The sequence below is a fragment of the Acipenser ruthenus genome, chromosome 4 (assembly GCF_902713425.1).
Source record: "Acipenser ruthenus chromosome 4, fAciRut3.2 maternal haplotype, whole genome shotgun sequence".
Classification (NCBI taxonomy): Eukaryota; Metazoa; Chordata; class Actinopteri; order Acipenseriformes; family Acipenseridae; genus Acipenser; species Acipenser ruthenus.
In genome coordinates this window covers 49373488-49384756 of record NC_081192.1, presented here as the reverse complement: position 1 = coordinate 49384756, position 11269 = coordinate 49373488, and the positions used below count along the sequence as shown (strand labels likewise).

Below are 11269 nucleotides of genomic sequence, written 5' to 3'. Positions count from 1 at the left end.
GATGGAGTCCAACGCAGTTCTCAGTGAAGAAGACAAAAGCATTATCCTGCAATTGGCATTAAGCTGGGATCTTCCAGGGGTGACAGAAGAAAATCGGCATTGGTTAATGGACAAACTCCTCCTTCACGCTGTAAGTAGGTTTGTTTCGTGCATATCCATGTCAGGTTTACTCATTGTACTGGTTAGTTGTGTAATTAATTGATAACCTACAACAGGGGTGGCCAAACCCAGTCATGGAGAGCCCCTATCCAGCAAATTTGTTCAATAAAAGGGAAACTCTTGTGATTGATGTCTGAAGAGAGAGAATTTTTAGTTGAAATGATCACTAAAGGACTTAATTTAACAAATTCACCTGCTTAATTCAGCACATTGAAATTGTTCCATGTGTTTTAGACATTAATAATGAAAGGTAACTTATAAAATCCACTGGATTGGGCTCCCGAGTGGCGCATTCGGTAAAGGCCTCCACTAGGAGTGCAGGGTGCACTTTATGACTCTGAGGTTGCTGGTTCAATCCTGTCGTTCCTTTGCCGGCTGGGGATGGGAGTCCACAGGGCTGTTTGACCACCCCTGACCTACAGTTATTATGCATTTTAATTGGGTACATTCTTTAGTTTGAACAACTCAACAGGTTAAACAGCTGAGAAAAGGACTGAAAGAGACACTGGTTTGGCCTCTCCTGAAGAAGTGATATTATTCCACTGATGTTTCCAAGGGCCTCTGACACACTATACACCTCCCAGGTGTGTTGCATTTTATTACATGTTGTTCCCTAATTAAGTTTTGAATGCCTGTGGCAGTGTGTTACTGTTTCAGTGTTTTGATAATGTGATTTATGAGTTATATTTCTAATTCTGAAGTTTATATATTTTTTGGTGTAACTGTGAAGCTCATATACTAGTATGTTTTGGTCTACAATATAAAACCCAGCTTGTATAGAGCTTTGAGATGAAGCTTGGTATTGAGTCATTTCAATATTGGAATTGAACAAAAATGGCCAATAAGGTTCAGCAAGAGATCCCCTGCCGTTCATTCATTTATCTATTAATTTTTTTTCCTCAAGATGATCCTTGAAAGAATCACCTGGCCCACACTGAATGTGGAGGAAGATGATGATGATGACTGTTCTCTTGAGACTAAATGCCATATCACAGGCTTCTTCAGGACATTCTTTGAAAACGGTATAATTTAATCTATTAATCATTGCCATGTATAATTTTATTTTAACCATCCAACTCATTCTGACCTTATACGAGAAGGGACAACTTTTTTTTACGGCTCAGAGCACAAATACAGCCTTCATGTCTTTTATATGCAAGTATTATATGTACATAGGTAGATAATACGTAGCACCTTATAATAAACAAAAGTAAAAATATTTGTTACTTTTCAAAAAGCTGACTTGACAGTATTCAAGACCCTGTGAAATTTGAAAAGAGGCATTTATTTATTTTTTACTTTTGTAGCATCACCTAGAGTGCTGATTGATCTCCTCATATTCTGGGTTGGATGGGAGGTCCTCCCGAAGGAGCTGTCTGTTGAGGTCAGATACCAAACTGCCCAAAGCATCCACCTGCTTCGAAACCATTAAACTACCCAGACACTACTTTCACTACTCATCATTTGAGGAGGATCTTCTTTCCTGTATACATACTGTGGACACCAGCTTTGGACTTGTCTAATTTAGAATTCTGCCAGGAGAAATCTGTTTGAACTCCTTAAGGAGTCAATTAAAATATACAACATATTTGATTTGATAACTAGAAATATAAACATGACAAAGTAAAAAAAAAAAAAAAAAAAATCCAGGTTAATGTCCTGCTATATAAATACTAAATGTATTAAGAAAGAAATTCAAATTAACGACTGGCAATTTTTTTAGGCCATTTTATTATTTTGATTACAATAAATAATGCACTGATTCTCAAAACTTTTTTTTTTTGGGGGGGGGGGGGGGGGGGGGAGACAACAAAACTTTTTTAAGTTTGTGAAAACATCTGTTAAATATCAACATAAGCACAGGAACTATTGTCATTTATTTATTTAAGAAAGTCAGTGCTATGCAGACTCAATGACAAAAAATACAGCAAAAAATAGTCAAATTTGGATGTCTGTTTCTCCTTTTCTCACCCAATTTGTTTTACCTGTCACATTAACAAATTACAGGAACTGTTGAAAAAACAACCACTAATAATATAAAAATTATGATTTACGTTTTATACCTTGGTAATATTGTGAGGTATTAGTATTTGTCAGGGTTCAGAAGTATACTAAGAAAGATTAACACTGATCAGTGTGGAGTAGTGGTTAGGGCTCTGGACTCTTGTCTGGAGGGTTGTGGGTTCATCCCAGGTGGCGGGGACACTGCTGCTGTACCCTTGAGCAAGGGGTACTTTACCTAGATTGCTCCAGTAAAAACCCAACTGTATAAATGGGTAATTGTATGTAAAAAAAAATAAATAATGTGATATCTGTATAATGTAACAATTGTAAGTTGCCATGGATAAGGGCGTCTGCTAAGAAATAAATAATAATTGTAGAGGTAGTCATTACACAAATGTGCAGTATATACTTGTTACTAACTATAACGATAAAAATGTATGTGTCACTGTATCATGTTCCTATTTTAGGAATTATCCAATATTTCTGAGATTATCGTAACAGTGTCTGTGTAAATGCTCAAAGCATGCTGGTCTTCTGGATTTGGCAATGTTGCAATTTCTTGTGCTGTTAACTGACGAGGAAGTTGGATCTCGGGGATGGATACTCCTTCAGCATCATGACCGTGTGGTCCAGCCCAGTCAATCCCATATTCCTCATCAACCTAAAAAACAAATATGCAAACCCACTTTACAAATACTGCATCTTTGCTCTTTAAACATTGGAAGACTACTTTAAATATATATATATATATTTTAGCTCAGAGCCAGCTGCCCAACGTTTCGATATGTTGTACATATCTTTCTCAAGGGAGCCTGTGTTTGAATCCAAACATTGGAGGTATTTATAGGTTTTTGACGGCATGACAACTACTTGTTATTGTTTACATTCAAATTCATGATTTATTCTTACATGATGTAATGGTGTTCTATATATTGTGACATCATTTTTACTTCTATCTTTGAATCTGTATTAATTCTAATTAACACTACTTTATATAAACTTATATTTTTATTATATCATGCAATGCTGGCTCTGAGGATCAGTCTAGATTTGGCTTCCCCAGCACATCAGCATGCACAACTTTTGAATGAATTTTGTTTATTTATTTAAATGTTATATATTTATTGAAGTTAATTACTTCATTATTTTCTGTTGAGTCCCGCTGGCATAATCGTGTTCAGTCTATTTATCCATTTACTTTCTTTTATTCTTCTATTTATCACATTGTCTAATTTGAGCTGTTCTAATACTACAAACTTTACATCATTTATGTCATGTCCCTGACTGGTGAAGTGCTGTACTATTGGTTCATTCATTTTTTTATTTCTAATTAATGAAAGGTGGTTCTGAATTCTTTTATATAAAGTAGTTCCAGTCTCTCCAACATATTTGATTTCATCACATTTTTCACAGGCTATTCCATAAACAACATTGCTATTTTTACAGTAGGTATTAGTTTTTAGTGGATATGTGGTGTTCTTATGTTTAATTATATTTTTACGTTTGTCTATGTATTTACACACTTTACATCTACTAGTGCATATGTTCGTAGAACCTATTTTGTCAATTATTCTTTTATGTTTACTGTGAACTAAAATATCACCTAAATTAGCTTCTCTTTTGAATGCTACAACTGGGGCCTTAAGAAATACTTTTTTTAATTTTTCTGAATTATGTAGAATCCGCAAGTGTTTCCAAACTATTTTAGAAATATTGGGCAAAAGTTTAGAGTAAGTCATTATTAATGGGACTCTTTTGACCTTTTTATCTCTATTTTTATAATCTAGTAGATCATCTCTTTTTAGTTTATCCACTTTTCTTAACTCCGTCTCTATAATTCTTTCTTTGTATCCTCTTTTTTTAAGATTTGTTTTTAATACATTTCTTTGTTTTACATAGTCACTTTCTTTTGAGCATATTCTTCGTATTCTTATTCCTAGACCCTTTGGGATTGCCCTTTTAGTGTGTATCGGATGTGCAGAGGACATGTGTAAATACCGGTGCATGTCAGTAGGTTTAAAGAAGAGGTCAGTCTCAATTGAACTTTCTTCAAGTTTTACTATGGTATCTAAAAATTCTATTTCTTTCCTTGTCCATCGAAGGTCCACCTTAATATTACTGTGTATTTCATTTGCCATTTTATGAAACTGGAAAAGAGATTCTTCTCCATGTGTCCAAACCCCAAAAATATCATCTACAAACCGAATGTATTCTAAAGGTTCTCTTTCCGATTTTTTAAATATATATAAATATATATATATATAAATATATATATAAGAAAAAAGAAAAGGATATTTCAGGTACTTAAAAAGGTAGAATAATTGATTACAAATCAATTATCAAGACGTTTCTGACTACAAGTCCTTCATCGGCTGAATACAAAAAAACAGTGCTTTAAGAAGTTGATTAAAAACAAACAAGTAGTCTTTTAAACAAAATTCCAGAATGCTGCTGCTGCTGCTGCTGCTGATGACCTCAGAATAGAATGTTCATTCCAAATGGCTCCAAAGTGCCTAGTCTGAAAATAAGTTCACATTCCTTTTGTTTCCTGACAACATTAGTTCCATAGCATTGAACCATCCCACAAATTGTTAAAATGTCTGGCGACAGGAAAGGTAAAGGTGTTAATTCATATACTTCTCAGATGTTCCACGAAGCGATCAGCCAAGCTTCGTTTTGTTTCACCAATATATAGCTTGTTACATTTGATGCAGCCAATGCAATATACTATTCCTTTACTAATGCAAGTAAAAGTATCATGGATAGTAAATGAGGATTTTGCTCCCTTAACTACTGTATATATTTATATATTTTATGCACATAAAGTTTATTTGTAATTATTTTTTGAAAATTTACTGGAGGGTGTTTGGCCTTCATACACCACTTTTAAGAAAGCAAATTAACATTTGATAATATTGGTTGTATTAGCTCAGTGGTTCTTAACCCTCACCAGGATAAGCAGTTACAAAAATGGATGGATGAAGGGGCTCTCAACCATGGTCCTGGAGGACCCCTGTACCTACTGGTTTTAATTCCAGCTGAGCTGTTGTAGTTCAATTAAGGGTTTGATTATGTAGTTGAGAGCTTTGCTGGAACAAAATCCAGCAGACACAGGGCTCCTTCTGGACCAGTGTTGAGAACCACTGGACCTAAAAAAGGTACATTAATACCTGTGAGGGATCTTCTCTGGCCCATTCCCTCTTGTATCTTAGCCATAACTGGACTGGAGACTGGTTGCCTTCTGTTCTAAGCTTGTGGTTATTCCAGCCTTCTTTGAAGAATTGGAGGTGCCTCTGGACTTGTGGAAGGAAAGCCCAGTGCAATGCATAAAGATGAATTTCATTGTCTGAATTGAGCAGAGCCTCAGTCTCCAAGTTGTAAAAGATCTGATAGAAAAGACCCAGGACACTACTGAACACATCTCTCCACAACCGTTCAATTCTAAAAGAAAAAAAAAAAAAAAACGAAACAAAACATTGTTTTTTCATATTTATAAATAATATTTGCCTTACTTTCTTACACCGAGGATGCAAGTAAATCAAAACTTTGACCCTCCCGTTAATCACACATTACAAATCTAAACTTAATAAAGGAGGCTGTGTGGTCCAGTGGTTAAAGAAAAAAGCTTGTAACCAGGAGGTCCTCGGTTCAAATCCCCTCATAGCCACTGACTCATTGTGTGACCCTGAGCAAGTCACTTAACCTCCTTGTGCTCCGTCTTTCGGGTGAGATGTAATTGTAAGTGACTCTGCAGCTGATGCAAAGTTCACACACCCTAGTCTCTGTAAGTCGCCTTGGATAAAGGCATCTGCTAAATAAACAAATAATAATAATAGAGGTTTCTTTTTTTGTAAGATTTGATCCCAGCTCTATTCACTGAAAACATCTGATGGTATAAAGGAAGAGAATGAATGCTGCACATTGAAAAATACAAAACATATGTATTTCTATTAAAATGATAGACCCTAAAGATTATTACAACTACTATAGTCAGAAAACAGGTACAGTACAGTACCATGTGATATACAGGTCACTTTTTTTAGAAGGACCTGAATTTAATTTAAATTTTAAATTAGGGTGCGAATTACAGATACATTGGGGATAAAAAACTGCCACCTATTGTGTTTAACAATAAGGGTTTTGAGAATTATTTTACTGTTTGAGAATTAAGTCTACTTGCATTAAGCTACTGAAGGTCAGTTAAATGCGGAATACAGTCCAACAGATAAAACAGAAGAAACATCCATCTTGTGTTATATTACTTTGAATTTACCTCTGATTGTGCACACTGCGTCCGGTGATGTGTGAACTTCTGTTCTCCCCTCTACTGTTTACCATGAAGTGTGCCACATCTACATTTAACCCACCTTTGTCTGATCTCACCCGGGAAGGCAAGCCATACTCATCGATAGCCGTCATGACATTTTCAAAAACAGTTGTTGGTGGCAGCTTTAAGGTATACAATCAGCCTGCTGAAGCCATCAATCCCACCGTGAATGACTATGCGCCACCTGTATAATAAAGAGTGGTATTAAACCAGACACTGCACATTATGAATCATTCATATGTCTCATTTGGGGGCAGTGGTGTATAATTCTTAATTGAAATAAGAAAACAAACACTTTATCTTTTTTGAAAACACAAGAAAGCCTTTCCACTCAAATTTATTTGAGAGGATGTCAAGGTGTGAGTAACTGGATTTAAATACAGAGTCTACAATTGTGACACATGAAAGACTAATCTAGTACCTTATAAGTTTGTGGTTTCCATCTATATGCCACAGACAGTTAGGAGCTGGCACTGAGTATTTTCTTGGTCTTACTGTGTGCATTGACAAAGCCCGCATCAGAGTTCCTTCTGGGTCAACTCTTCGTAAGGATTCCTGTACTCGAAATGCTATGGATGAGATAAACACATACAGGTATCACAACAGAGCAGTGACATACCACCTTGGGAGATGCAGTAAAGCATTTACAGGTCTTGTATTTACAGGTTTTGTATTTTACAATTTAGACAAGCTTTGAAAAGTCAAGTATAAATTTATATATATATATATATATATATATATATATATATATATATATATATATATATATATGCACTGTAGCTCCAGTTATGTTTCAGGTAGGTAACACTTTCTTATTTTATCACAATTACTAAATTGTGTAAGCACTTTTAAATCCAAGCTGAAAACCCACTTGTATACCATAGCTTTCATTGTCTGACCTGTTATTGTTGTGCATGCATTTACAGGGTTTTACTACATAATCAACCTTGATTGTCATTGTTCTTCGAGTGGTTTTATTCTTGAGAAGCGCTTTGGGGTGTTTAAATGAAAGGTGCTATATAAAATAAAGATTTTTTTTATTATTATTATTGTTACTCTGTGTTGTGTTGATATTGGTTATGTTCTGCTAATTCCTCTCAGTTTATGCAATACTTATATAGGTTACGAATGGTATTATCACCTCGAAACGAAAAGTTCTGTTGCTGTTTACACGCCTACACAAACATATAATCATCCAAAAACAATGCTGTTTAAAAATGCACTTACTTTGAATCAGAATACCCCGTGATTTTAGGTGACCCAGCATCATTTTGTAACCAGTATTGGGGTGATTATGATAGATTTCAGAAACAACACTGTCCAACTCGTCGTCATCCAGCATTGAATAAAAGCCTGAAACTCTAATTAGTGGGGCTTGCGAAGCAAGAGTCCCAACTTTAAATCTTCGACATACTTCTTCTTCTTTGGCACGCTACTCCTCTTACACCGTTTAAGCTAGAAATGCAGTTCAAACTTTAAAATGTGTAGACCGGTCTGGAATAGTGTGCTTGTATACAACTTTTTTATATATTTTATACTTTTTAAACTATTAAGCTTTTCGTCCTTTTTTTGTCCATTTTCATTCAGTTTAATGTGACTTTTTCAACATTCTAAAACTCCCCATTGTTTAAAAACTCCCAGACTTCCAACATTCTATTTACTGGAAACGATGTAACTTTTGACACAAATCAGCTACTTTGACCACTTTCCCAACAAGTTAGACAAATACATAGAGCAAATGAAATCTTCCTGTACTTCTCAGCTATTCAAATATGAAATCTAAACAGGAATGGCATCTACCAATCAAGATGTACAGCTGTTTTAGTAACCACATCAACTTCTTTCAGTAGGCTACTTCCCACTGTTGAATTAACTTTCATAGAACTTTGAGAAATTTCAAATTCTAGCACATTCTAAGCATGAGACAATTAGTAAACAATGTGATTTTTGACACAAATCAGCTACTTTGACCACTTTCCCAATAAAGCAAGACCCACAACTTTACTTGTAAAGTTACCATCTAGTTGATAAAATAAAAACAATAAACATTTCTGGAACAACGATTGAAAAAATCGTGCAACCAATTTTGCACTCTCTTACCTTATGTCATTCTCTTCCATTCTTCTTGGAATTGTTCTTTCAGAAACGCCACACAGGTTTGTAATGTCGGAAGCAGTCAGGCCACACCTTATGGAATATTCTATTAGGCTGACTGAAATATCCAGGCATAGACGTCCAGGTTTGCCAGTCTTCAGCACTAATTCATTTCTACATTCGTTTCCAATGGCATTGTGATGTTGAACTCTTCATAACTTCTTGAAGACGAGCTAATACTATAGGGTCTACATCATTTCCACTAAGCACTGACAGCTGCCCTAATCTCTCCACAACCATTCCACATGATACAGAATGTAGTCCTGAGACACACATCTTGCATCGATTTGGTTCGCAAGTGTCAATAGATGTCTTCGAATAATACTGTAAAATTCAGACATTTTAATTGTTTCTGTAAACGATGAATTAATGAAATGACTGACGCGTGTCTATTTATGTTTCTCAGCGGGATAAACAACAACACTCGTTTTGCCTGTTTTTCAAACTCTAAATTTGATGTATAGTCAATTATTTTTAGGCTCAACTAACCGCTACCACCCTTTTTAGGCTCAACTAACCGCTACCACCCCCGCGCTGACTCTGGAGCGGCGAAGACGAACACACTCTGTTCTCCGAAGCGTGTGCCGTCAGCCGACCGCTTTTCACACTGCAGGTCCACCATACAGCCATCTCAGAGCTACAGTGTCGGAGGACAATGCAGCTCTGGGCAGTTTACGTGGTGTGCGGTGAGCCGAGGACACCCTGGTCGACTTAAGTGCCCCTGGGAACTCCCGTCCATGGTCAGCAGTGGAATAGCCTGGACTTGAACCGGCAACATCCAGGCTATGGGGTGCATCCTGCACTCCACGTGAAGCGCCTTTAATGGATGTGCCACTTGGGAGCCCCCCGCTAATTTTAAAGTCAATAAAATTATTTTAAGTGATACCTTGTGAACCTAAAATGAATACTTATAAGTGGAAGGTCTTGCCACATCCCTTGGTTGATAACCTGCTGCATGCAAAGGCTAAACAGCGAGGCATATTGTTTAAATGAGAGAATTTAATACACAAACTATCGCAGGAGAGGTTTTGTTGGGTGTGGTAAGATGGCCGTGACAAACTTCCGATGATTTCAAACTGACATTGTCATGCGCTATCCAGTGTTTATAAATCAGTCATCCAAGCTCATTCTTTTTGAATTTCAGGCGGGAACATGCCCTCAAAATGATGTACCGGTATGATGAGGGGGTGGGACTTACAGCTGGAGAGGCAGGGCCAACACCCCCAGGGATGATCTAGAGCAGGGGAGTCCAATCCTGGTCCTGGGGGGCCAGTGGTTTTTGTTCCAAATGTGTCCTAAATTACTTAATTGGACCAATTATTACCAATTATTGTTCTAATTAAGTCATTTAGAGCACAGTTGGAACAAAGACCAGGAGGAACACTGGCCCCCCAGGACCAGGATTGGACACCCCTGATCTAGAATATTTTAGTATGCTGCCCCAGGCCCGTCCTGAAGTATCAGACCGCGCACACAACTTCCAGGGGCCAGCTACAGGCTGCCGGCATCTGGCCCAGGTTCACTCCTCTTGCCTAACCATGTGGTGAAACCCAGATTGCTTTGGGGCTGTAGCATTGCTCTTCAGGGATAAAGAAAACTTTACGAGGGAGCTGTGTAGCAATCTGTACTAAGTGTCATGTGTTGTATCGTTTTGTGTAGCTGTTCCGTGTTTTGTCTATGACCTGAGTGCCTCTGCCTCTGTGAATGAGTGCACCTGTGGGGTGGGGGGAAGCGTGATCGAGTCGTGACCCGTGTGCTTGTGAATGTTGTCCAATCGTGTTGTGTTTGTGCCTTGTTCGATCTGTGGGGTTTACATTGTAAGACTGTGTTTTTAACGGCACTTGTACATAAAGTCAGCGATTTGCTATTTTAACAAAAAAAAAAAAAAAAATGCAGCACACGTAAATTTTTATTTTAATTGTGATGTTATTTTAATATAATCACTTACATTTTTGTAACTATTGAAACTCAAAGTTGTTCCGTGTGCACAGTAAATCCAAGATGGACTAAATAAGCTAAATAATGAGTGGAATTTTGCGCATTAAAAGGCTTTTTTAATGGTTTAAAAAAACTTTTATTGTTTCAGATATCTTTAAGTTAGGTTAAAACAGATTTATAAATTCAATGTAAATAGTTTTTTCTCTTTAAATCTAAAAATAAGTTTTACCACTTAACTGGCAAGTTAAGTGGTTGGCTTTATGGTTGTCATCTGAAGTGGCCCAGTGTGGAAAATACTGCTTTATATTCATAACATTTTTACACTGTAATAATTTATCAATTGACAATTACAGCTGCAGTTTAGAACAATGCAGAACCCAGTATAACCAGCAGAGGGTGCCCCTGCTAAAGAAACATACACAGTTGAGCATTACACCAAGTTCACTATAGAGTTTAAAATAAAAGAATGTACTAGGATATAGTGATTGTTATTCGATCTTGCAAATAAGGAACAATACCCTTCAACAAGTATTGAGACAACTGTTATAAAAGTTTATCAAGGTAAACCAAACTAGTAGAGTATAGTGCAGCATGGGCTATATGCAAGCACTTTGCATAACTAGATATTGTAAAGCACTGCAAAAACTTGGTAAACTGTGGTAAATCATGGTAAGTGCATAGTATAAA

The 11269-nt window shown here is 36.6% G+C and overlaps 1 long non-coding RNA gene across 1 annotated transcript; it reads right to left on the bottom strand.

The window, feature by feature from the left end:
• Nucleotides 1-2488: 2488 nt before the first annotated feature.
• On the bottom strand, nt 2489-8762 carry LOC131737048 (uncharacterized). The gene is made up of 5 exons (XR_009328619.1): nt 8591-8762; nt 6912-7059; nt 6531-6674; nt 5334-5604; nt 2489-2824 (listed from the first exon to the last, which is right to left on the bottom strand). It is a non-coding gene; the product is annotated as an uncharacterized LOC131737048 (long non-coding RNA).
• Nucleotides 8763-11269: the final 2507 nt, after the last annotated feature.